A 26,128-nucleotide genomic window follows, 5' to 3' on the forward strand; every position below is an offset into this window, starting at 1 on the left:
TTTTCTTTAATGATCAGTGTAATTTAACTTCTGAAAAGAAAAAAAGTCCTGGTTTCATAAACACTACAAATAATATATATCCATTTTAGTGATTTTTAACATCAAGTACATTGATTTCAATTGTTTTAATGAAAATTATTAAATATCTTCAAACAAAAGTTGAGCTAACATGTTTATTCAATAAATATTAAATTTAGTCGATCTTTTGACAGTTTGAAAAATTTCTAAAAATTTAAAATGATTATCACTGAGTTCTAGATTCGGAGCTATAATAAATAATCCTAAACCCAACATATTTTCCTTTTGAGCAAAATTAAGGTTGTCCTTTGAAAATTCTAATATGTTTGTTTTAGTTTAATCTAACTTAAGGAAGAAAGATGCTATCGCAAAACAAGAAAACTTCAAATCAGAATTAAGTTACGATTCTTAGTTACACAAAAATCTATCAAGAAGGTCAAATCAAATAGTCATTGTAATTGCGGTGTGACCCTGACCTTGTCTTCATTTCGTATTACATATGCCAGTGGAATAGGAGGAAACAATGTATGTCTATGTGTATGTCTGATGAAGTATTTATAAAGTGGTCAACATTACAATGAAATTTCGAGTTTTCATAAGCTCTAACATTTACTAGACATGCTCTGCAATTTTGTCTTATTTACACAGATTCTCAGATTTAACAGCAATTATTCCTGTTGGTGTCAGTGTAGCTGAAGTCTTCTGACACTCAGTGTGTGATCTTTGCTTACTCACTTCTCTGTGTCTCTGTTTCCTCCTTTGTAAATGGAAGTGAGATTAATTATACTTTTATTAAGTCCAGAATCAGCAAATGATAACCTCAAAACTAGAACTAATCTGTGGTCTATTTTGAGGATAGTACAGGAAATAGAAATTGTTTTGTATTCTTAATGTTGTAAAATGAAACAGTATCAATAACAACAAAAGCAAAGAAGACTAAGCAAGAGAGAATCTATGTGGTGTGCAGAGCCTACATAGTCACTAGTTAGCCATTATAGACACATTTTCCCATTCATGTGTTATTTTAAATATTATAGAATTACTTTAAACATCAAATGCAATAATGTGTATAAAGGGTTTGGCAAGATATCAGGCATATTAGGAAAGCTCAATACACGTCATTTGTATTGCTTCTGGTGACAGTGGTACCAAAATGATGTTAGTATACGAAAGAATTCATCAAACTGCTTCTCATACTTTGTGAGTATATTGTGTATTACATAAAAATAGAAGGTATTCTTTTATTTTCTTGGAAGATCATTGAAATTTCTACTTTTTTAAAAAATGCATACTTTTGAGTTATTTTTAATACATTAATTAATACTTTAAGAATATTTTCAGCACAAATCTGATGCACAAAGCTGTAAAATGGGTTCAGGAAATTCTGGAAATGGGTTTGTAAAACCAAAGATATATGAAAATGAAGTAGATTGCTATATTCTGTCCATGTGTGTGCACTATTTTGATAACCCTTGCAGAACAATTTTTAGCTGGGAGTGGTGGCACACACCTGTAATCTAGCACTTGCGAGGCTCAGGTTTGGAGGATTGCTGAAAATTCAAAGTCAGCCTAGAGTCCACAGCAAGTCCAAGATTAGCCTGGACAACATAGTAAGGCCTTGTCTCAAAAAACACAAACAAGTGCCAGCCATTTAGCTCAGTGGCTCAAGCATCGGCCTGGTAAGTGTAAGGTTATGAGTTTGATCCCTGGTACCAAAAAAAAAAGAAAATCCCAGAACAAAATAATTTTTAGTGGCTGAATTTTTTATTTTCTTAGAAAACTATATTCAATTTAGAGAGAGTAGTGGTTTTCAAAGCAGAAGGGGGAGTTGTTTGGGAAGACATAAAAAAAGAAGTTTATTATGTTTTTTTTATCTTCAGAAAATGCAGATCATTAAAGCTCATCCTTTCTGAATGCTCCAGTGCTCTGGCGAACTTACAGAAGCCCATCACAAACCCAGATTCACTCTAGCAAATGGCTCTCCTTCCTTAGATTAGATGCAGTAAAATGATTACATCAATGCTTTAAAATAAATCTTTGTAGGCATTTGTACAGTGAAATCCTGTGAATCTGAGACAATAAATGGTGTTTTAGAAATGCCACAGTGAGGGAATCCAGGCGGGAACAGACTCTGGGAACCTGATCAGGTCAGGGTCTTTTTAACCTTAAATCCAGCTAAATGTGTGAGAAAAAAATCCAAAGATCCATGACTTGATCTGTCTGTTTGTATCTCTTGTTCTCATGTATGCTTTCACATTCTCTCTCTCTCTCTGTTCAAAAAATAAAGTGGGAAAACTATCTCAGGTTCAAGTTAAACAAAACATTCATAAAAATGAACCTGATTTGGTAAGGCAGTAACAGAATTTATGAAGGCCACGGCTGGATAAAAATGAAATAGGCCATGCATTCCCTACCAGATTCCTTTGCTAATAGGATTTCAGTGTTTGTGCTAGTGTTTTCCATTTTTTCTACATCCTGATGGCCAAGCCACCGGATCGTGGAGCATTCACTAAACAGTATGATCACAAATCTGTAAGCATACTAGATTTATACTAATATTAAATGGCACCCATTAGTATCTTTATTAAAAGGCTAATGGATGATGGAAAGAAAAATGATGATGGATTAAGTTTTCAATAACATGGAAAAAAACATCCTGTTGTTCTTTGGTATTAGAGTTGTACCATTACTAAAAATTTACAGTGGCCAGTCACTTAAACGTCAAATTTAGGTAGAGGCAAAAGGAGATGATGCTAGAGGAAGCCTTGTAGGCAGAGATGAAGTCCCAAAAGAAAACAAACAAAGGAATTAGATGCTTGTGGAGGGTCACACAGCGGTTCTTCAGAAGGAATATAGGAAGAGCCTGTGATAATAAGTTGTTAGGTAAGATGAATGAATACCTCATGGAATCTGATTTGCAAACACATTTTAAAGAACTCCTGTGATTAAAATATTAGTAAAATACATTTTAAGATAACTTGTCTGATTAACTAATAGCACTTTTATTCACTTTAGAACAAAGTTTGAATAGGTAAGTAGTTCAATTGAAGTGTATGCAAAGGCAAAAATTGAAGATGGGATTGAAAATTACAGAAAAAAATATTTTTTTTGGAAAAGTAGTATAAAAAAGACATTAATCCTTCGAAGTATATAATTTCCCTTGATCCTTATTTCAAATGTGACTATCCTATTTTTCTTTCCATTTTCTAAACCAATTCTAGACCTTCTTTCTTCTTTAGTTGGCCTTCCTGGCTCACCTGATGTCCTAAATTGACTTAAAATATTTTTCTATCATGATTCTTTGATTTGGGGGAAGAGTCAGATATCAGACACGTTCAGATCTGATAAATATCGTGAATAAGCACCCACCATATTTTTACATGCCTGTATTTCATTCATGAGCACCATTCACCATATTTTTGATCATATCTCATAAACAACTCATGAAAGAGGACTTCTAGAACTTCTTCAGAATGTGGCAAGAGTGGGATAAGTGTGTTTGACATGGCCAGTATCTTGAGGGGTGCTTAATGGCAATGTGTCTTTTACTGTAATTCATTGTTAAAATTTAAACTTCTGGCATATTTTGATCAGCCCTTGTATTTTGTACTTTAACTTGGCATCCTGAATCCTTATTTTTACCTGTGATGCCATAGACTTCAGGATCTCTGTCTGGCCTAGTGGATCCTAATGGAAGGTCTTAAATTTTAAGATACACAACATTATGGCACTTCCATTGTTATAATCAAGCTGATCAAGATACAGAACCCCTAGGGAGATAAAAGATGGCAAGTGCCTTATACCCAAGAGTGAAGCTCTGCTCCATTAAATGAGAAAGTTCCAAAATTGAGTAGATTTGCAAATGTACTGGTAATCTCCAAGATTATACACAAAATACATTGTTTCTATTAAAGACAGTTGCAAAGAAAGGCTGAATTCATGTTAAATATTGTAGCAAGGTGAGCATAAGTGACACACACCTGTATTCAACACTCTGGGACTGTGGCAACCACTTGTAATCCCAGCACTCTGAGATGCTAAAGGTGGAGGAACACAAGTTTGAGCTCAGCCTGGGCAACTCAGTGAGACTTTGACTAAAAAATGTAAAACATGATAGGGCTGTAGCTTAGTGCAAAGGCCCTCGGATCATCCCACATGTGGGGAAAGTGGATTGTAGCAAAACTGTTATCATATGAAAAATCTATGAAATGGATATGGTGGTAAAGGCACTTGGAGAAGAGTTGCTAATTTAAAAGCAAAAAATAAATTCATCAATCTACCCATTCAGTACTCTAGGAAGTGAAAATGCATCTTGCAGCTCTATGTTATGATAACTTAGAGGACTAGAGGCGATTATGAGTTTTGATGTTTTTCCTTCTTACATGACTTTAATGTCAATGCTTTTATCCATGCAACAATGTACTTGAAAGTTATGGCATTTAATACTAAAGAATGGATATTTACCGCAAAATGCATTTGCCCCTCTTTACTCTCTTGTTATGGTTTGTGTTCAGATGCCACTACCCCATCCCATGCAGTCATGGAGGTGGCTGAATCGAGCATTTGTCACTGGTTTGTTTTCTGGCACTGGGACTGGCAACTGTGAGTGCTGCACTCACACAGGGGTGGAGCCAGCATACAATGTAAGAGAGGGAAGAGGGGGTGCTTTTCTCTCTTTTGCCCTTTTTGTTCTTGCTGTGTACAGCTGCCATGAATAGCTGCCTCTCAGACACACCATCCTGGCTTGGAGCCAGGAAGGTATGGACTGAAACCTCCAAAAATTGTAAAATTAATCCACTTTTCTTTCCCTAATTTTGGATGTCAGGTATTTTGTCTCAGCAATGAGAGAAAAGTAACCAAGACAACCCTGGGTCAGTAGGTGAATTACAGCTATCATCTTTCCATTTGCTAAGTCTTCTGCAGTGGTTTTGTGACTGCTTCCTTGGGATTGCTTAGTGCCATGGTCCAGTCAATGACTTTTTTTTAAATTTAAACATCATGGAACAGACCTGGTAAAATAACGGCTTTGGAGCCACACTATCAGTTCAAATTCTGGCTCAGATAATTAGTAACTATGGCCCTTTATGTAAGTTTCTTAACTTCCCTGTGCCTCAGGTTTCTCACATCTCATGTTGAGAAATTAACAGTATCTACTTAAACAGTTATTGTGGGGACAAAAGTAGTTAGAACTTACATAGCATTTAGAAAAGTGCAAGAACATAGCAATCAACACACAAATGCTATCTGTATTTGAAATTATTGGATTACAGCAAAATATTGGCTACTCTTATACGTATTCTGCCAAGTCCTGTTTTATCCATCCCTTTGCAAGTGGACAGAGAAACATTCCTTTTCCATTAATGAACTCTTTGTATTTCAATGAGAGTGTGGGTATTGGTAAGCTTCTAGAAATAAAGAGAAGAAAATAACTGAAACCCTGCATATATTTAGGAAAGAAAGAAAGCCTTAAAAATAGGTTGCCTAAGAGAATATTCTAAAAAGGCAGTTAACAACCAAGTAAAAGTATGGTTATAGGAGCAAGATAAGCTAACTTGAGGAAATGTAAAAAAAAAAAAAAATCAACTGAATGAGGGGTATATTAGGTCAAATGTTATAGTACCAAGTGTTGTTAGTATCTTGTCCTATCTTTATCTTGTTCATCTTGGGGCACAGTTCTCACAGAAGTTGTTTTTTGTATTCAAAAGTTAAAACCTAAGTATAAGTTGAAGAATTATAAATAACTCTTAAGATAGAAAAAAGAGAAGCAGAAAGAGAAAGTGGTAGCTTTGAAAGGAGGCTGAAATAATCTCAGTGAGATATACTAAAAATATAGGGGGAGAATGAAAACACGGTTTGTAAGGTAGGATCACAATGTAGTAGGAAACAGGTACAGATATCTAAAATTAAAGATGGTAATTTTCCTAAAAAGAGGTGTAATAAACCCTGAATACAAAAGGAGTTTAGAAAATCTGCCTGTGTTTGCATTTTCAGCAAATCCACCTTCATTTTGAGGTCAAGAACATTTTACCAATTCTCCAAGGCTCGGCTTCAACATCTGTAAAGCTGGAAAAGGGCATGGAAGCATCAAGCTTATAACAATTTCAGTAGAAGTATCACTTGCAAGCTATTGGAAATAACATTTAGGATAGAGGGGTTCATTAGTGTGGAAATAATTTTGAAACAATGCAGAAGGAAGATGTGAGAAAATGTATAAGAAAATCGTTTTCAATAAATGAAAAAAAAGTTATTTTCTGATAATGAATGGAGCAAAAGCAGGCTCCTAAGTTTAGGGAAAGTGCAAAATTTTAGTAGAGTCATTAAAAATGAAGAAATGGAAAAATCATAAACAATGTAAGATAAAGGCCAGGTAATGGTGATAGGAATACAGTTGTGAAAACATCTCCAGTAGGTTTTCTTAGCTGGTAGCAACTCAGAATGATTCATGGCCTTGGACTAGCAAGAGTAGTAATCTACTAACAGGTGATTTCTTACTGTTATGGTTTTTTTTTTTTTTTTTTTTTTTTTGGTAGTTCTGTATTACGTGTACCCTTACACCGCTTTGTTTTGTTTTGTGTTTTTCTCTTTTTCCTCTTAAATAAAAAAAATAAAAATAAAAAAAAAGAGTGCACTAGACTAGGCAATTATAGCCACTGTAGAAAATCTAAGCAGTCAGACTGGAGGAAATATTCATAAGGAGTATACCTGACAAAGGACTTCCAGTACAAAACATAACACATTTCTAGATATCATTAATAAATACAATTAATCAACACAGATAGGCAAAATAATTTTACAAACACCAAAAGTTAGAGGAGACCAAAGAACATATTGAAATTTCTCTAGTAGAGACAAATAAAAATGGTTTCATGCTGTTTTGAAGAGCTAAATTAAAGGCTGACAATACTGAATATTCATGAGACTGTGGAGCACTACGGCTTCATATATTATGTGTGGGTTTAGAAAATAACAACTCCTTTTCAAGACATTTGGCTATTTCTGACAAAGTTAGATAATCAAGACAATGTCCAGGTACTTATGAGAGAAAAAAATCTTATGCCTACAGGTAGATGTGTACCCATCCAAAGGATGATAGCAGCTTGCGGGAGTCCCAACCTGAGGTATACTCAAAGGAAAACCAGAGAAGTTCTGATATATTTCTATGGTGGAATACCACTCAGCATAATGTAAGAATAAATCACTCGATTACAAATAAGAATAGTGAGGAATTAAAAGAAACACTAAAACTCAGTGGAATGAAAGGATGTAGACACACAATAGTTCATAATATATAGTGTGGTTTATATAAGGTTCAGTTACAGGAAAACAATCTGTAGGTTGAAGTCTGAGCAATGGCTGCCCCTGGAGGCTGCAGAATGACCGTGAGAGGCATAAAGAAACCTCTTGACATGATAGAAATAGAAGTGGCCAATGTGTTTGGAACATAGGTATAAATATTTGTGAAAAAATCATTGGACTGTATACTTAATTATATATATTCCTCTTGTCTAAGCATGATTAAGAACAAGATGAGCAGAAGATGAAGCCTATTTTATAATTTGAATTTTTTCCATTCTTCACAAATTGTTCACTTTCTTAACTTTTTTTAATTGTTCTATTCTCCTCAATTTAAACTGTTCTTGACAAAATTTTCCACTTTTTCTTTTGAATTCAGCTCTTGCAGATGGCAGCCTTTGCTATACATTTTTCTGATATCTTTTGGATTCTTTTCTTTATCTATCTTAAGACCTTTTCTTATGCATTTTATTCCTCTTAAGGTGGGGGTGACAAAGAGTAGAAAACTGCTGTTTCTTCCAGATATACTCATTTTTATATGCATGAAATCCTAGAACTCAGGAAGAAGCTTTAAAATATTTCATGCCATCAGAACTGAAACTTAATACTTTTACATTAGAAAGAACATTTGTCTTTATTTTGTTGTTGTTGTTGTTGTTGCTTCCAGTCACTCATCTCATTCTGAGAGAATTTAATTGTCCTGGAGATACATCAAAGAGCTTTTCATCTGGGAATAAGTATGACACCTGAATCAAATTGTGATATAACACATATACATAAAATCATGAATAATATCTCAAAAGGACAAAAGTCATCTGAAGATCATTTCATCTCTCTCTTTTCTTTCAGAAGCCCTTTACTATTTTCTACTCTGTAAAAATCAGGCCGGTTTATCTCAGTTCTACACCCTGTCCAAGGGTCCTGCCTAGTCCCTGCCTCTGCCTCCTCTCTCTGGCCTTAGAATGGCACTGAACATCTATTTCCTGATGGGCGCCTTGCCAACACTCCCTCCTTCAGCTTTTCACTCTTTCCACTTTCTCTAACTTCTAGCCAGACTACCCGTGGGTTGTTCAGAAACAGACCGTGCTCTTTCATGTTTCTATATGCTACCTTCAAGTTTTTCCTTTTTCAAGAAAGCCTACACCAGACACTGACTTTATCCAGACACAAATAGTTAACTAACCTCTTAGGGGATCCCTAATGTGGTCTCTCTTGTCCTGTGCATTTATTTGATGAGTTTTACTTGTGCCATTTTGTCTTTTTACTTGTTAGATTATACATTTTTTGAGAAAAGATTTGTATTTTACAGTCTATTTATTCTGATATTTCAGCTTGACCTGTGATCCATTGTAAATATTAAATATTTTCTTACTGTTTCACAAGAAATATTTTAACAAGTAATCATGTTTCCTCTGGGAAATGGTGTGACTGTGTCCACGTGTGAGTGTGTATGTGTGTGTGCGTGTGCATTGCACACACACTCGTGTAATTCTGTGGGTGAATATTATTGATTTCATTTTATTTTGGTCAGATTCTTTTATTTACATGTATAATAAAATGTACTAGAGAAGGTACAACAAGAAAATAACATAAGACATCTTCCCTGGAGTTAAACAGCTTTATTTGTTGTTATTCCTCAAGTAGACTCTCAAACAATGATCCCTATAAAAATAACTAATGAAGTAAAAAATTACTTTATCTCAGGAGCCATATTTTTAAAAGAAAAATAGGAAGTCTTCTAGTTGATAGTCATTTAAAATGATTCATTTTAACTGATTGACTTGTGTATAAATCACTGACCAACTTTTAATACGATGAGGCTAATGGGGAGGTTTAGGTTGGTATCAAAATTAAAGTCTAAAAGCCTGCATTTAAATTATGATTTGCTCACTCGTGAGAAATTTCCTAACTGGGACTGCTTCCAAAAGCACTTCACTGTAACTTCATGGAATTTTCTCAACTGTTTTATTTGTCCTTCTCCACACCTCTTCCCTGGTGCATAGAGGCACATCTGTCTGTTTTCTGCCTTATCAAGCATGCATCTGCATCTGCAAGGAAAACTCCACTTCCTCAGCTGAAAACCTGTATCTGATTGTGCTAGTAAAGCTCTACTTCCTCAGTTCAAAACATACATCAGACAAGACCAATTACTTCAAATGACTCATAGTAACAGGCAAAGCAATAGTCGTCTCCTCAAAGCCTTTGAACTTCTACCGCTTCAAAGGTGTACTAAAATGTGGTCATGAGACGATTGTCTAAAATTGCCAAATTGCCAGTTTCCAAGCTTTGACATTTGTTATTTTGCGTAAGTAGACAAAGGAAATCAGTGAGATTACCTACTAGGAGGAAAAGAAACACACAAAGCAAGGGCAGATAAAAATAGTAAATATGACATAGGTGAGGCTGATAGCTTTGATACTTAAGCAAAAGCAGGAAAGGACTTTAATTAACTATTGCTGTAATTAGGATATTAAGATAAAAAAGTGGACATTTTTATTCCTGCTTTGAAAATCACAGAAAATATGACTCCAAGAATGATCAGACAATAAATTTTTTCTTAATGGATGCCCCTGACTATAATTACACTCCTTGATACACTGAATTCTGGCAAAGAATTTCCTGATATTCATTCTTATACCCAGTGTCAACAGTGGCGAGTCACTGTCAAATTTCATAATTGCCTGCCAGCTGTTTGAGCACTCATGAGAATCAAGTTTGTGAACATAGCTGTTCCTGTTCTTTTGTCAAGAGTAAATTTAGAAGTGAATTGTATTAAGAGAAATGTTTTTTTATAAGTTTATTTTATGTTCCAGCAATGAACTTTCAATAGCATACATTTTCAAAACCTTTGGTGTACCACTGAGCATATTTTAAAATGTCTAATTTCTTTAGACAGTCTCCTCCTAAGAACTACAGATTGCATGCAGAGAGATATCAGAGAATAGTGAGTACTTTACCACCAGATGCCCAGGTTCAAATACAAGCTCGAGTCTGTCTTTATGGAAGTTAGCTAACTTCTCTCTTAGTTACACATCTACCAAATGTAATCTTGCCTACCTGGATGTGTTGTTCTGAGTATTAAGCACATTAACATCTATAAAACTTTTAGAAGCACACTAAGAAAACAATAACTATTGATTAACATTTTTCTCATTATATGACTTATCTAATATTTAAAAAGATGAAGACTGCACATTACACTTACTTTCTAAAGTTTGATTATATTGCTCATAATGTTTGTGTTGTTGTTGCTGTTGGAGTTGTTTGGCCAGCTGTTTCTGTTACTAAGCCATTAAAGTCTGAGTTAGCTAAAATCCAGAGATCCTGAATCTAGTGGACTAAGCTTTGTTTCAAAATACCTTACTTTCTTGGACTCTCCCCCTTTTCTAATATTGAACACAGCTTAATTTTACTTTCCTCAGCCTTAAAACAGATAATGAGATAACATCTGTAGATGAGATAATAATTGTTAAGCAATTAGCTCATTGACTGTTGTGCAGCAAACTCTCAATAAATGGTGCCTTCAAAATCTGTTCAACACAATGTGAAGAGTAAATACATAGGTGGCACCTTCATTTGTCAGAGAAATTAGGACTGAGTCAACACTCATATTTTGATTTAAATATACCTCAGACTCTGTAAATGAACCTATGGGTTCAAGTTTTTTCATGTCCACTTTGTGTTACCCAGCCATGACACAGGAAATGGAGTGTATTTAATATTGATGACTCAGTGTGTGTCATTTAATCGTCTGTATTGATTGGATTTCATCAGAGTGTGGGCCTTGGACAGAGCTTTGATTAGACTGTAAGGATTCTTGGCTGTTTTCTTTTACCCAACACCGTATCAATGTACCTTCTGGTGTGATATCACTTTCACAATCAATATCTGAAAAAGCTCAGCACGCAGGCCTCCAAGAAAGAGAGAAGGCACTGTGTCTAAGTCCCCTTATGCACACAGATTAAACCACTCCAATTGAAAAAGGGTTATTGCATGTTTTAAAGCAGGATAGCACAGGGAAAAGACCTGAAGGAGTCTCCATAGATTTCTTATGTAATTTGCTCATCATTTTTTATTTAAAAGTGTCAAATTCTCCCTTTTAATGTTGGTTGACATTTGAGAATGGATCATTTTTATCAGTGAAATTTTAGAGTTCCAATCTACTGGGTTTTTTCCCTAGATGTAATAATAGTCTATAAATATATTATTTGGGCAAATTGATATCTTAGGCAGACTATTCTTGTCCAAATTCATTTTGCATGGATTTTACTGCTGTGAAACCTCCACTGGGTCTCCCTGACTAATCTTCCACTGAGGCAAAGTTTATTTTTCTATTTGCTAAAGTTGTTTTACCAGGATTGTACAGGGCTCAGACTCCAGATTTAAATAACACAAAGTAGCATTAAACACAAATGTGTCTCTTTATATTAGGTTTATGTGTTTGTGGTAATATTTTACTGTTGTCTGGGAAAGGGGCTGGGATAAAATCTTATTTATCTTTTCTCTGAAACATGAGATTTTCAGGGGTGAATGGGTCAGTGGCTGGTCAGCTTAGCACTGAAACTCCTGGCAATAAATGCAATTTCAAAAAGGTCAAGTCTCAAACACTAGGTTTTGGGAGTAGTCTATTCTATCATGTAAAACATAAGTTCTCAGTAAAATAAGTTATGTAGCCATATCCTAAGATGAAAGCTTTTTGCCACAAAGTTGTGCAGAAAAATGGGTAAGAAGTTGAAATGCACTCTTTACTGTCACTCTCCTTTTCATGCCAACTTGGCTCCCTTCCTGAAACTTCATCATCTTTCTTAGCAGGTTCTTTCATCCTTAACAGTGTCCTTCCTTTCATCATATGTTACTCTAGAAAAATGCTTATGAAATGAGGGCTGTGAACCAAGCCTGCTGAGTGATAAGCAAATAAAGTTGTATTGAAATATAGCCACACCTATTTCTTTATTGTCCATTGTTACTTTCTCACTAAATAAAACAGAGATATGTTGAGATGGGAATCATGCAACTGAAAAAATAAAACACTTGCTATCTTGCTCTTCACAGAAAAGGTCTGTAGACCCTTGCTTTAGAAGACAGGTCCATGTCAATTGACCAGGAACTTATGCAGGAGGATTTTTTGAAGCCAGTTTCTCTGAAAAAACATTTCTTGTCTCCTATTTTTAATTGTGTTCTGTGCACAACTTCTATGTTTAATTTCTAGAGTTAAAGTGATTGAGTGTCATTTCTACGTACGTTTCTATATAATGATCTTAATACCAGGAGATTTAATTTGCTTAAACTGTAGATCTGTACACTTTGGTTTTGAATATTCCTTGGTGACATGATAAGTTAGTCTGTTAAAAATCTCACCTGGGGTTGAGGGTGTAGTATTATGGTAGAAGGCTTGCCTAGTGTGTGTGAAGCCTTGGATTTGGAAGCTAAGTACCTGGAGGTTAAGTTCCAGAATAAAAAGAGACACTTTTGAAACATTGTGACCGTGATGTTTATTTCTCTGTTGTACAAAATATAGTTTTTTTTCATGTGAAGTGAAATTTTTAGTGCATTATTTTGTTTATTTGAGATTTGCAGTGGTTTAAATAAATGTAATTGAGTATGAACTTGACAAACGATGAATTGTTACCTTTAATCTTTTTACGTGAATTTGACTGAACTAACAAATGCCAAACCTAATAGTAAAGCACACATTTAGATTTGTCTTCATAGGTCAGGAACGTGTGACCTTGGGGTCTACTCCTGGTTCATGGCCTCTTTCTCCTCAGTCTCCTTTTCCCTGTTGTGCCTCCAGGTCACCAGGAAGTGTGGTGTGCACTCTAATGCCCTTCTGCCATGATGTTTCGCCTTTAGTCAGCCAACCGTGAATGGAATCACCTCAAACTGAGGCACTTTAAACCTCCTCTTCTTTAAATTCTGATTGTTGTGTATTGTGGCTCAGGGATAGGGATTCTATGTACTATCCTCTTTAAAAAGGAGAAGATATATATTTCACATATTTGTGTATATTAAATTTTGTTTCATTTATTCATGTATGCAGCTACATTTAAAATATTTACCTTCCTGAATATTTATTTATTGATTGTGGTAATGGTGATTGATCCAAAGGCCTATGCATGCTAGAGTTACATATCCAACTAAGAGTACCATTTCAGTTTATTATCTTATCAACTCCTGGAAGACAGCTATAGATTTGTGGTCAGAATTTAGTTAAATTTGGAGTCATAAACAGGTGTATCTGATTCTGAAGCTCAAGGCTGTTACATAATACTAGGTGGTCCTGACTGATAACAGGTGTCTGTGGCACACATACACTAAATGTTACTTGGAGACCAATTTTAGTAGAGATTTGGGGACAGGAAAGACCCATACTCTCTCTCTTCTCTCTCTTTCTCTATTTCTCTCTCTCTCTCCTCTCCCTCTCTCTCTCTCCCTCTCTCTCTCTCTCTCTCAAAATAACTTTAATAATTTTTATTATTCAATTAAAATTTTAATGGGTACAAACTGACTAAAATGTTATATTTTGTTTGACTTTTATATCCTTCACTATGTAAATCCTTGAAGGACAAATTTCTCCTGGAATTCATCAGAGGGAATGAGGATGCCAGTGTGGGTCATTATTTTGGGTCATTATTTTCAGATGAAGCTCTTAAGTACACAGTCCAAGCACACTTTCACATGACCCACAACCTAAATCATGACAGTGATGCTGTTTCTGTGACTGTCAGAAGTGCTCAGTGCCTGCTCTAGGGAAGCTTGTTCTCACATCACTCAGTGGTACCTATATCAAAGACACTGATTCTATCTTCTTGCTTTTCTCCTGACATGAGCCATGCTTGTGGCTAACTTTTCTAAAGCTTTTCTGACCACGGGATCCCATGTTTTCCAATTTTCTAAAAATGCAAAGTAAATTTCAGATGCTCATCACTGTTAGGCAAATGTCTCCTTGGCTACATCTTCCATTACTTATCTTCTTCAGACCAAAAGAATATGTGTGTTGCTTAGAATTTAGTGTTTGATGTGTGAGTGTGAGTATAGAAAATTTCTATTTAATGTCTACAACCTACCAGCAATGCTAGTTTTAATTCTCTTTAAAGAAAGTTGTCTCAATTGTCATTTACTTAGGAACATGTAAAATATTCACTGTCTTCACAAATACTTACTGATAATGAAAAAGATTACCTAATTTGATTTATTTCTATGTCAATTGCGGTTTTTATCTTGATGATGTTTTCTCTGTATATTAGACAGTCCTTACTATAAAACAAGAGGTTGTGCAAGGAGTCACGTGTGTGTACACCTGCATGTTTGTACAAGCCTATGTTCTAGTTGGTCAGCTCCTCCAAGTATTGAAAAGCTGTGATACAAAAAAAAAAATGAGAAAGTAAGCGAGATGGAGGTGATGCATAGAAAAATAACTGGGCCAGTGTTAAGAACTAGGTCCATGAATGGTGTGATTTAAGATGAAACTTCTAATGTCTTAGTGGTGTAATCAGGGTCAGATTCAGATTTTGTGGTGCCTAAAACTTATGCTATTATTGAGTTTCTATGTAAGAAAAGCATACAAATATGAATATGTGTATACAAAGTCAGAACAGAGCCCAGGGAAGAGCTTTAAAGCTTCTTCCAAGATCTGCTTCTGGTTGATTGTTTCATCTGCAACCTACTTTCTTTGTTAGGACTGAATATCATTCTAGGTGTGGTACAATGAAGCCCACAGATGCTGACATCCAGGCATTCTAGGAAAAGGTAAAGCTACAGTGTTACCCAGGATTTGGGAAAGAAACCTCTATCTCCTCTCAGGATGGTAGTCCATGGGGAAGACGTATTAGAAATCTTGTCCTGGAGCTGTACTGAGCTCTCACTTTTTTAAACTGGAGAAAGACTGAATCACAGGTAAGCTAATACTACTTTGTGTCAAAATGAAGCTCAAGAAAGGCCACCGACAAGAGTGGTGGTATCTAAGTGTTGATTTTCCTTGTCATCTGCAAACTTGTGACAAGTTGGGCAGAGCCACAGACCAGCATCTGCTTGCTCTCTCAAGAAGAAATCAGTGGAAGGCTATACACCACACTAGAGGGCACAGGAACAGGGAGTGACTGCTTTTCCCCTTAGGCATAAGAGATGTCTCTGAGGAAGTAGCATCTTCCCAGAGTAGGGACTAAAGAGGCAGGCAGAGGATAGTTTGCCAGAGTAAAAGTACATGTGGGACTTAATTCTCAGTGGAAAGAAGATGGCTACTTATAGAAATACTTCAGAACATTTTGGAGGGAGATATGGAGTTTCTGTTTGGACATATTGGTTCTCAAACTCACATTCATTTTATACTCCTCGGAAGCATCAGGGTTTCTAGCAGCAGGTGTGTGGTCTTGGTATACATGCAGTCAAAGCAAATGAAGACTAAACATGCATTGCTACATTTCGTATCAATGAATACATGGTCTCAAATTCCTTTCTTCTTGTTTTCCATTTGGTCTTCTCTAGTGTATCTGTACTTAATGGAAATGATTTATCCTAAAAAGTCCAGCATCATAAAGCAAAAAATCTAGAACGTTCCTGATATTACTAATCTCAATGGTCTTTAATTTTAAAGGCTTTTGCATTTACCTCTATGGTGCTTTACAATGTCTTCTAAAGACCTGGTTAAGTTTTATGCAACTTGACTAGCTTCTTCTGTCTACTAGAATGAAAAAAATCTCTCTAGTTATTTTAAATCTTTTGAGTTTCTGTATATGTGGTATTAGTAGTAAAAAGGCAAAATTACATATGAGATATCCTCAGAAGCATGAGATGGCCCTAAAACTGAACTCATCCAGATAGAAATTAATTTGGGAAACTAAAGGAACCCATAGAGCTTGTGGGTTAACCCTGCCGAAAGGAACCACAGCCCATCCATCACTGCATGGTGCCATACATAGTATCTCAAACACTAGGAATGTTCAGCATTTTATGCACAGTGGACCAAAGATTGCCTGCATCATAGAACAAATTTGTTCTTTAGAGGAGGATACCATTAAGGTAGCTGTCCGAGTGAACTTGGTTACTCACACAGTAATAATTAAATTGTTTCCCGTCAGTATCTCTTCTTCCTAATTCCCTCCACTGAGAACTCTGTCCATTATACATACGACAAAACTTAATTTGTAACCTCTAATACTCCAGGTACTTTTCACATGTCCTTTAGATCAAGGGTAAGATTTCTGGTAAGTTCTCAATAAGTGATCAATTTAGTTAGCAATCAATTATAACATCTTTCTCCACATATGTCACATGTAAGCTCCAAAGGTTTGTGGACCTTTATTCCCATTGCCTATTTTCTTTTAGAGAATAAAAGTCATAAGACCTTGATTTACAACCCTCTTCACTTCTTTATATAGTCAAATTGTCTTTTCAGTAAAAGTAATACACAGTTGAGCCAAAAGTACAACTGTAAGGCTTATGACAACTACTTTATTATCTGATATAAAGTGTGATTCTATATAATACTTGGGGAAAACTGTTTCATAATTAAGTTATGATAAAGGCTTGTTTGAGGCCTAGTATCTATCCAGGTGAGTGAGCTGATATATGTGGAAACATAACTTCATGTGCCTATAGTCACAATTGTGGTCTCAATGGTCCCATTATTCTGTGATGTACCAGAGCATAATTATATTAGGGGGAAGACATCCTAGTTCCTTGAGAACCGAGTAGTAATAAAAAAATGTTTCACTTGGAGGAAAGGACAAACATTTATTTATATGCTCTCAGTCCTCATCAACATAAGATCCTCATTAGTTTAAGATCACTGCTGTCCTCTGAATCATCGGATAATCCCCTAACCATTTTTCTCAATGTAAATGTGATCAATAAATACTAAGTTTCTACCTGTCTCCTGGCCTTTTGGTCCCTGTGAACTATGGGCCATCTCAGATCCCCAATGCATTGCTTTTTGTCTCTTTCTTTTCACTATCTACTATAAAACCTTGCAGGCAATTGGTGACTCATTGCAGAAGTCTCTGATAATAAAAAAAAAAAAACCTGATTTACATAGAAGTAATTAAGAACATAATGTATCTTTGAATATGAAATACTGTACATGGATAAAAGTTCTTGGAGAAGGTATGAAAGCTTTGCATCTGGGATCTGGATGAGTTGAGAAAACCCTTTTATATTTAGTTGATGAGCTAAAAAAATTGAGTATGTAGTATACTGTGAAGAATAATCCTGCCTTGGCACTAGCAGGAAAGGTAGGATTTGCCTGCTCTTTGAACATTAGTTCATATCCTTCATGTTCATTATACTGCAGACCATTAAGCTATTTTATAGGCAAGAGAGTTCAAGTATAGCACAACTTGCCAAAAGGATTATGAAGTTCATTTTGATTGATCAATAATTAACTGTACCTTGTGAAATTACAAGCTTGGCTAACTGTGGAACGTATTGTAGTGAGTAGTTCAGGCTGCCAGAAAGAACAGAGAAGACAGAAGAAAAAGCAGTGGAAACCAAAACATCTGTCCCCTTATGCTGCAAGAGCTGCTACCCAAGATCTTGCTGTTTCCTTCTTTATCTAAAGTACAAATAACATAAAGCAGGATTGGATTGATATGGGACATTATAGAAGATGTTTGCTTATAATTATTTGTAGCACTTTTTTGAAGCTCAGGGATAAAGCATTTCCAATTATTCATCAGTCTCTTGGAACTCATAGGACTCTATAATAGGGATTTTGCTGAACAACAAATAGCATACAAGAATGCAGATGAAAGGAAAGAATGTGAAGGGATTATTACCATAAAAAAGCAAATTACTATTTGATGGAATTACAGAGGGTCTGAGAGAGACAGAGAAATAATTCTAATTGATAATCATATAGCTATTTAACATTGACTTGAAACCGGTTGTAACTGTGAAATGAATATTACCTTTCATTTTCTTTGTGTGATTTATATATTTGAAAAATAACTTTTCTATGTTTTATTATTTTAAAATTATTTTTGAAAAGTTGCCCTCCTTATACTGTTGATACTGTAGCTCTAACTTTTAAAATACTTGGTGGAAATGCTTTTTAATAATTGACAGATTATTCATAACCAAAATACACAGTAATTTTTATTTTTCAATTATGAACTTCCCTGGTTTACTTGTGAAGAGTATTTTGGGCATAGAGTATCTTGAATCTCAAACAAAGCACAGAATAGGCTTTCTCTAATCCTATTTTATAATTCCTTTATATCCCTTTTCTTTCTTACTAGCATAGTTATCCATGGACAGTGACAATTATAGCAATGATATCTTTTTAACTTGCATTTGGTAGATTTTTGGATGCTGGGTGGTCTCAGGTGGAAGGAAATAATTATTTTCTGTCCGTAAATAGATTATAATTTTGAAAGTGTAAGTCAGGCCAGCAAATAGTATGACTTTAAATAGTTTAATGTTATCTGGATTAGTTGAAAAAGATATTTATTTTGTAACAAAATGGTATTCTAAGAAAAAATTAACAAGTCCAAAGTAAATGGTAGGGTGGTATTGCAACATATCTTCTATTGTCCCAAAGTGTTAATGCTGATTCCTTCACTCTGTAATAAAGCTGATCATTGTTCTGCTCTATCTGGAACTCTGTTTCCCCAGTAACTTCTTAGGAGTGCAAATAGCTGCTTAACTAGACAGTTAAAGTCCTTGAGATATTGTGTAGTTGGTCTTTATCTTTGCTTCCTAAACTCTATTTTTATGTAACTCACATTCTAATTTGAAAAAAGCATAATATATTTTCTGGAATAGATATGCATTTTAGAGTTCTGGCAGCATCACATGGGAAAACAACCAGTTTTGCTACCTGCTAGCATTGCACCATCAAGGCTTTGAAATCTCCAATTTGTAGTTTAGAGAAACACAAATTTATAAATTAAGACATGTGTATCAGCAATATAACTTTAATACTCATTAACTCCACAAATCTATGTAGCTTCAGTTCTAAATCCAAGAACCCATCCTGGCTAGTTTGGTAGCCAGTAAGTTAAAGAAATAAGACATGACATAACTCTAAAAGAACTGAGAATATATAATATTTGTGGGTCAAAAATATGTGTCCAAACTAAGATTCTTTTTCTTTTTCACCAGAGAAATCAGATAAAGAAAGAGAGAAAGAAGCAATAGGTAAAGAAAGGTATCTCCTCATTTTCTATGCACATCTCCCCTGAAATTGAAACTAGGAAAAATATTTCAGTTTCATACTGATTTTCTTATGGCTTTTGGAAGCCATTTATTTACATTGCACTAGAGTAAATACCACAATAAAGTTTTTGTGCGTGTTGATTTAAGGTAAAGTAAATGTTTTATGACTAGAATTTAAAGTTACAATTGTGACTGCAAATAATTCTTAGAAATGAATATTTCCCTGTTTTGCTTTTATCCTAAACAAATCTGCAGCATGTTACTTTAAAAATGAAATAAAGCTTGTGCTCGTAGTGACAGTCAATAACACGGCAGCATAATAATCAATTGCTATTTGTGGCAGTGGGACTAGCAGTGGGGGCAGATCAGTGCAAATTACTGTCAGTGTGTGCTGTCGTGTATGCAACCAGCCTGTAGGACCCAAGACAAATGGTGCCTTATGCCATGGAACTAGACAGTACTTAGTCATACCTGCTCAACAGCAAAGCAGTGAGAGCCGACATCAAATACAACAGGAAAGTATATATAAATCTAAAACATTGATGAGTAGGAGAAATAAATTAATCCAGCTATGACTTAGACTTCCAAGATTTAAAGTTAAACATTCATTCTTTTTTCCCCCTTGTGGGCAAGAAATAGGTGGATTACAGGTATCTAGGGATCTACAAAATCATTAGATGGCTTTTTAGTCCTGTACTTTACTCAGAATTGAAGAGAGATGACTCTATGACCAGACACTGAACATGAATCATTCGCATTGGCCAGTTCTGGTGAAAAATTGAAATGGTATTTTATTTCACTTAGAAGAATAAGACAAAGAGGGAAGACTCGGGTTTGCCAGAATAATTGCTTGGTGAACTATTTTAGAAAGTCATCAATTTTTATATTTAACCAAAAGAAAGGAAAGAAGCATCTTGTCTCTCTATAAGAGGCCATTAGATCTTTTATTTTGATGATTGGAGCAGATAAGTTTGAAGTAGGTTCTCTTGACTTTATACTTCCGTCTCTTTGTTTGACAGACAATGTCAGATTGCCTTCTCTGTGCAGACTGGTAATTCAGAGAGTAGTGGGCAAGAATGGGAGCGTCTTTCTTTATGCACATCCATAGGCGCCTGTATGGAAGGGAATCCACTTGAGTAAACAGAGTCCAAACTAACCCTTCCATTTCCAACGCTCCCAGCAGTTAATTAGGTCTGAGGAGAAGCATTTTAAATCATACAGGAGAAAAATCCCTTCAAATGTTACCTTGACCAAATCAAGACTAGCTACTTGGTTTACTATACTCTGTAGAAACAAATGATGGGAAGTAGTTAAGAATTTCAGATGTTCACAACAGAATAAAAACCAAATAAGAGTCTTACAAGTGTGTGGTCTCTAGAGATTACACCAGTTGGACATTCATGAAGACACCTCTGAAAACAATAATTTATTCTCCTCTTCAACTTCATAACAAAAAATGGCTAATAAGAATTATGTTATTTCATGATTTCTAAAATGAGTTCTTTGGCTGATAGCCTTCCCAAACACATATTGTGTTTATGTGACACTTGAGTGGCACCTCAGACTTCTGGACAAATCTTACTGTGTCTGGTTTTTCCGGTCCCTGTTACATTGTATTGTTTTTCAATGAGAGCTTTTTGTTTTTTCCTCTTTTCTGCTTCACCCTGATGACATCTGAGTTTGTTACCTGTGAAACAACGGTCAAATATTTTCCTCAAATATTCCCTCCTCTTAAAGGCAATACAAATTAATGTAGTAAAAGTTTCAAGCTTACAAAATTTGTTAAATTCAAATAATTTGTAGTATTGATGAAATGCATATTCCATAAATTATACTTTAATAAAAATTAATATTAAGTATATTTTTAATGAAAATCTGTTGGAACAAATAAAATTCTCCACTCTACTGAACTAGATATAAAATCTTGAGAACTTCACTTTCAGTATACTAAGCCATTCAAAATTCTGAATCACATTAAAAGTGACTGACGAATACCAAGTCCGGGGATAGATTAGAACAAATGATTAAGAACTATTAACAAAATTTGCACTTTTCAGAAGAAGAAAGCTATGCTTAGTGGAAAATAACAATTGTTCTCAAATATACATATTATTGTGCAGAATTCAGAAATATGACAATTCACTTGTAAAATATACTGGTGATAATCTGAAATTTTCTAAGTAGACCAAATAACCTGAAAAGTAATATACTTAAGATTTAGAAAACATTTATACTGAATATCTCTGTAGCTTGGATTTTAATATAGTGGTTATTAATGTTTTAAGAATATTACCTGGTCTTATTACTCCATCACCTGTAGAATCTAATTGCAAAACTCAACAGCATTTTACTTTTTAGAATTCACTGAGACATCAGTGTGCGAAAATTTAATTGTGAGTAGATTCATCCTCTGAGCTAAGCTTACATACAAGGAAATGGACAGATTCCTGACTATTTTTGTGGCATGATTATATTTGATTAACCCTTTAGGTTCCCACCTACTGAAAAAAATAACTTATATGATTTGAAATCTGCTGAATTTTACTGGTAAAAGCTATTTGCTGTATTTGAAGCATTTGCAAGAAAAAAAAATACACCTAGTCTTAAAAATATCATTGCCTTAGAATTTTTTCATAGTCAGCCTTTCTGTCTGGGGGCTAGGTTATGTAAATTCATAGAATATAGTTCTTTTTATTCTTAACTCTCCTCGTATACCACAAATTGTAATTTTATCTAAAGAAATAGTTGCTGTGTAACCCAACATGGATTAGAACTATCTCTAAGTGGTTGTTTTAAAATTATTATTGGTGTTTTCCCTGAAAGAGAACAGACATGGATGGCTACTGCTACCCTTTGCACTTTTCCTGAAAACAACTCTTTTTAGTGATGCAAACTATGTACACATTGTATCTTTTTATCTAAAATAATTATATCAGATCTTAAACGAGGTGTGCTAAAAAATCCTTTTTTTTTTCAAATAAATTGATGGTGTGCATTGTTTATCACAGAAAATGTCACTTGTGGACAAATTTATCTTCTCAGGTTGTCATTCACTTAGTGCAGGAAAGCTGTACTGTTGTCCTGGTCTTTACCTGTGTAGTCCGGGTGAATCCATATCTGGAGTAGTCTATACATCTCTGTTTTCCTTTATCAATTGCCATTTTTATATTATTTTATTTTTGTAATTCAACAGTTTTAAGTTTTTGCTTTTCTGTAATATGTACAATAACTTTTAAGAAAGAAAGCTGCTTGTGAAAATATGACTAAAACATGAGTTTGACAAGAACACAATAGCATTAAATGGAAAGTTGCTTTGCACATATATTTTTATTGTGTAGAACCATCTGGAACCAAATAGGCAAAGGACAAGCTTTGTGGTTGGATAATGTGCAAAGAGACACATGCTTAGCGAACATCAGGATGAAGATGTGTTCCTCTGGTGCCAGGCCCCAGCTCTTCCTGACTCCCTATGGTCTCATTCCGTGGGCTCCTTTAAGTGATGGGTCTCTGTGATCTAAAAGCCTTGTCATGTACACAAGTGACTGGATAGTATTTTTGAGGGTATTGTACTTCCTGGGGCAAAGTGTAAAGAAGGCAAAATTCAATATAAAAATATCTGCTCTTTTTTGTTATTCAATAGAAATCTGTTAAGCATTTTTTAATTGTGTGTTCTTTAAAAAGAAGCATATACTAAAAAAGCAAATAGATGTCAAGGATACTGTACAAATGTCTTTTTATTATTTATGTATTTGTAAAAACGTGCTGTACATAATGCTTACATTCCTTTTGGGGAACTGGTGCATGCACACAACACATTCCAATTTCTTTTTCATTGCTTTCCTTCCCCACAATTACCTTCCTGCATCTCTCAAGCCCCTCTGTTTTGTGGTACATCTATTTCCCTATTTTCTTTATTCTTTTTTTTTTAATTTTATCCTTTATTTACATCTTGGGATTTTCATAATTAGGGAGACAATGTGATATTTAAACTTGTGTGCTTGATTCATTGAATTCATCTTAATTTACCAAATAATCCACTCATTGAATGTAATCATGTAAATTTAAAATTAGAATCTTCTGACTTCTGGGGTATATATTAATATATATTTATTATATTTTACTGTTAATGGTAAAATTATGTAAAAAATTACATAATTTTTTATAATGTAAATAATTACATAACTTTTACATAATGTAAAATTATGTACTGGTTTTACAAATGCATAAATTATGTAATTATTTGAAGTCATTTATTCAACAAAATTTGTAAAGGAATAGCATTTATACAACAATGAATGACAAATTGTCCCTCAGTTTGCATCCAATGACTAATAAAAATCTATGTAATACTTCTCAGTTGCTAATGATAACATTGTGTCTAAAGTCTTCTGGATATATGTTGTATTAAGCATTGCAGACAGCACGTGGGGAGAAAAAGAAAGACTAACATTCAGATCCGTGAAGTTATATGTACAAATATCAATCTCATGATTGTCATATATACACATTCTAATTTTGGTGTACACTTAAAAGCTAAAATATAAACTCAGTGTTATAACAACTTTGTCAATTAACTGACTTTACAATCTGTAATTTCATCACAAACTTTCCAAGAACTATAAACACTAGTTATTTTTGATGCCTATTCTGTATTTTCTGCAAATTCCCATGTGAAATAAATAGAAGAGTATTTAACTCCATTATACACTGGCAATCCTGTGTCTTATAAATGAAAGAAAACAGAACTGTAGTAAAACCCATTTCTTTTATGTAGCATGTATATGCTAAAAAACATATGAAGATTTTTGTTAAAATAGAACTACACATTGAATGTTTGCTTGCAATGCTGACAGTATGCTCACAACTGTTGGTTCTAAAAACACTGTGAAGAATTTTAATGATCTGAATTGTAAGAAATGCATTAGCATTAACTAAAGGTGGTGAAAAGATCTCTTGTTCTAATTTGCAAACTTTTTTTTATCACATCGTTTCTTTATACTGGATTTTTGTCACATAGGTAGGTATAGCTTTATGGGCAGATTTGAGGTTGATCAAGTAGAAGCAAATTCAAATAAAATGAATAAATCTAAGGCTCCAGATTTAACTGAGTAAACTATGTTCTCCTTATATTGACTAAGAAGATTAAAGTAAATTAATTCTTTTTGAATTTTATTTATATTTCCAATTATTCATAATTGTAAAGCAAAATAGACTATTAAAAAAACCTCTTGCATTCTTTCATTTTCAAGATGGTAATGTAATAGTGAAAAAATTCAGAAATTGAGAAGCAATCTAAAACAAAGATAATGCCAGTGACAACTTTACAAAGAATAAACTCAAGACCAAGATGTCCAAGAAGAGTAAGTTGCATTACACTTCAGTCTGAGGAAATTACACATATTCTCCGTTCAAGGAAGATCAAATTCAGGAGAAATTGTTCTCTAGCAAACTCCAGGATTGAAGAAGACAGATTTTTTTCTTGTTACTGTCACAAAGGCACCTGACAAAATTGTGGTACCTCAGTGCCTAACCTTGCAAACATGTCCGATTAATGTCCCACTGACAATGAGTTTCCAACATGTTAGGGCACTGCAAAAATTCATTAAGTCAGGACATGAGAAAATAGTGAGAAAATGAGAAAATGTCACTTCCAGGAACTCGGGTCATACTGGTTTTACAAATGCAAAAGCGTCCTTTTCTCAAAGCACCTGCAGTAGTCTGTGATTTTTTGATGGGACTACTGGTCCTCAAGTGAGTTTCTTTGTGTTGAGCACACCAGAAATTTGTCATTTCCACTTCACCAAAATTGGTGTGAAAATTCGAAAGCATCTCCTTGAAAAGCATCTTGAAAGCATCTTGAAGAAGAAACTGCATTTGCCCAGCCACCAAGAAGCTGGGGTCTCCAATAAACACAGTGAATGAACAAAAGAGGAAGTAAGGTCACCCAGCACTGCAGAATTGATCAGGAAGCTCTAAACTTAAAAGAAATTCCTTTGTTCCACTGTTTGTCTGTGTCCCCTGTCATTTTACAAGTAGATATTGTCCTGGAGGTTTAAGTTACTCACATAGAAATTTGATTAAAACAAATAAACCATTGCTTTAAAATTTACACTAACATTGGTTTTGAGTTCAGTTCTTTTATCTAAAGATTTTGATACATAAAATTTGCACTTGAAAGAAAAATAAATCTATAGCATATTTATGACAGCCAGTTTCTCAAAACTTTTCCATTTATAAATTTTATTTTCTGACAATTTTGATTCTCTGTGCAAGTTCTAGCTGACAAGTAATGAAACATTATTGTTTTCAATATTCAATGTAAATAAACATTCACTCATTTCTTCAAAATGAGTTTTGTTTTCTTATGAAATGCTTTCTACTTAAAATCATAATATTTTTGGCACATATGGAACTTAGGCTCAAGTTGTTTCTTTTTTTTAAATTTATGATACAACAGAAAATGTGAATGCTAATTTTTAAAAATGATCTTGATTCTTTGTATATGAATGACAGTAGACACTCCAAAGATAAAATGCATATGTTCCACATACAGAAGAACATATGTTTCTAAACAAACAAATAATGTTTGGTTTAGGGAAACTGCTAGATTTCACAAGACATAGATACTCTACTACTTGACAAAAAGTCTACTGGCTGGGTATTT

This window comes from Cavia porcellus, unplaced genomic scaffold (assembly GCF_034190915.1).
Source record: "Cavia porcellus strain 051 isolate PalLab524CR breed Dunkin Hartley unplaced genomic scaffold, mCavPor4.1 scaffold_12, whole genome shotgun sequence".
NCBI lineage: Eukaryota > Metazoa > Chordata > Mammalia > Rodentia > Caviidae > Cavia > Cavia porcellus.